We start from the raw sequence: 2687 nt of genomic DNA, 5'->3' as shown, positions 1-2687 counted from the left end.
GATAAAGAAGATGTGGTATATATACACAATGGAATACTATGCAGCCATCAAAAGAAATGAAATCTTGCCATTTGCGACGACGTGGATGGAACTAGAGGGTATCATGCTTAGCAAAATAAGTCAATCGGAGAAAGACAACTATCATATGATCTCCCTGATATGAGGGAGAGGAGATGCAACATGGGGGTTAAGGGGGTAGGAGAAGAGTAAATGAAGCAAGATGAGATTGGGAGGGATATAAACCATAAGTGACTCTTAATCTCACAAAACAAACTGAGGGTTGCTGGGGGGAGGGTTTGGGAGAGGGGGGGGTTATTATGGACATTGGGGAGGGTATGTGCTATGGTGAGTGTGGTGAAGTGTGTAAACCTGGCGATTCACAGACTTGTACCCCTGGGGAAAAAATATATGTTTATAAAAAATAAAATTTAAAAAAAAATACAGAGAACTGATAGACTCCCTTTTCAAAGGAGATTTGGGAAAGCTACAAAGTAGTTGGAATCATCAACATGTATTGGTAGCCGGGGAAGAAGTGGGGACCAGACAGGGAAGGGGAAAGGAAGAGAGAGAAGATAAGTTATTCTGCTACTAGAGTTATTTAAGGCTCCTCAGCATTGCCATCATTGGTGTTCAAAGAAACAACCTAATTTATGACTCCATACCCACTGGGTTCTACTGTTAACTTCCATTATCAAGGAGCACTGGTTCCCTAACAGAATCCATTTCCATGTCTTGGGATCAAAACAATACCAAGAGCATTAACATCTTGACTTTTTCCTGAAGGAAACATAATTCTACCACCTTATACTCTACTTATATTTACTACACTCATTGTGAATTAAATATTTCTTTTAGTGTATGTTCTTAAGTGTCTAAATAAATATTTAGAATCAGAAAATGGCTCAGTTCATTGGAAATCAAAGCAAAAGAAGGACAGTGTAGTCTTGCTTCCTGCAGAGGAGCTGATACCTTACACATTTTTAGCCTAGTGTTTAGAAAAACACCAAACACCTAAAACTGCATAACTAGTAAGTACAGACAAGAGAAAGGAAGCAGAGAGTTATGTTATCCCAAAAGTATCAATCTGGCATGTGGATGATGTTTTAGTTGAAAGCAATTAAGACCCAGCAGACTCACAACAGCTTTCTACCTTCTGCATAAAAGGATTTAGATAGGGAGCTACACCAGGATTCGAGCTCCTACCACATGTTACTTCTTCTATTAGAAAGACTCTTGATGGCATGGTACACATCTCTACTACATATGGGCTCTCCTAATCTACCTGTGAATTGTCTTCCTCCTCTTTCATTTCTGAAGGATTTCACCCCCTCCTCCTTAGCTTAGGATGGTTTATAAGACTAAGTTGTCAGACTGCCTTTGACTCATCATGACTTTGTGGGTCTCCCACACACATGTAGTTACATTTCCCTTCTGTGAATCTATCTGTCTTATATCAATTTAATTATTAGACCAGCCAGAGAACCTAGAAAGGAAAAAGGAAACTTTTTTCATCCCCAAACTAGAATGAAGCTACTCACCTTAGAGTTCTTTGAAATGAAGTATGAACTTCTGATATGAAGGAAGTGAGAAGAATAATTGTGTGCTGTGGAAGGAGAAATACACAGATAAAAACTAAGTTTCCCCTAAGGGATTTAGCTATTCACCAATTAGAGCTCCCAGAACTGAACTCATTGAGGAGGAGGGATTAGGCTGATGTTAACCAGTAGATCATCAAAACGTCTAGTGAAAAGCACAGAGGTGTTTACTATAAATAATAGGAGATAAATGCTTCAAGCAGCTTGGTGCTACTCAGAGATGCTGGGTAGGGTTCAAAGTCTCTGCTTTTGAATTATAGCAGAAAATATGCATGTATTCTCTTGCTGTCCCACTCATGGTACTCTAATGGCCAGAAACCAGTAGTACAATGGATTGAGTTGCTTCTTCTTCAATAGCACCAGTATTGGTGTCTTTGAATCTTTGTGTTGTTTCTCATGGAACAGAATGGAGAGTAAGTGTAAAATGTGAACAATTTGAAGTTGAGGGAAAAATCCACATCTGCAAGAAGAAATTACAAGTATTTTGAGGGATTAGACACTTTTTCAAATTCTCCAATATGCTTGACACAGACATAATACTCACTTAACTACCAAACACCATTTACCTGCCATTAAACCCCTCCATTGTGTTCCTGTTGGCAAATCTTCATACCACTATATCACAGAGTGAGAGATAGGTCCTGGGGTTGGCTCCTCAAGGACTGTCTTGTGTCCTCTTTGTCATGGGTTCCCACTCTCTCCAGCTAGTTTGTTTTCCAAATAGAATGGTCATGAAGGATAAACATTCAAAGGTTTACTCAAATTCCCTCTATGTACTTGGATTATTGACCTCACATGCTCTTCTCATCTATTGTTACTTCTTCCTGAACAACAAACATCTCTTCACATGCTCTCAGATAAATCACCACTCTAGCTGGCATTTGTTGATGTCTTGGCGTGCACACTATCAGATTTGGAACATGACTCAGGCCCTCCCTAACGTATCTCCTCTCACTCCTCTTCTGTAAACACTTCACCAGGCAAAGGCAGCTTGTGTTTCTCACTTAGAACGACTCTCAGGAACTTTAGAGTTCATCTTTGGTTTCATCTTTCCTATTGTCACCTTTCATTAAAAAGAAATCTGATCTAAGG

The 2687-nt window shown here is 39.4% G+C and overlaps 1 long non-coding RNA gene across 1 annotated transcript in view; it reads right to left on the bottom strand.

Annotated features, from left to right (window-relative positions):
• Positions 1–1572, bottom strand: part of LOC116870599 — a 7157-nt gene extending 5585 nt beyond the window's left edge. Inside the window, exon 1 of the long non-coding RNA XR_004383255.1 lies at positions 1535–1572. This is a non-coding gene — a long non-coding RNA (uncharacterized LOC116870599). The remainder of the gene's footprint in view (positions 1–1534) is intronic.
• Positions 1573–2687: the final 1115 nt, after the last annotated feature.

This window comes from Lontra canadensis, unplaced genomic scaffold, assembly GCF_010015895.1.
Source record: "Lontra canadensis isolate GAN:19392208 unplaced genomic scaffold, GSC_riverotter_1.0 scaffold23, whole genome shotgun sequence".
Classification (NCBI taxonomy): domain Eukaryota; kingdom Metazoa; phylum Chordata; class Mammalia; order Carnivora; family Mustelidae; genus Lontra; species Lontra canadensis.
The sequence above is the reverse complement of the archived record's forward strand: the minus strand, read 5'-3'. Positions and strand labels throughout refer to the sequence as shown.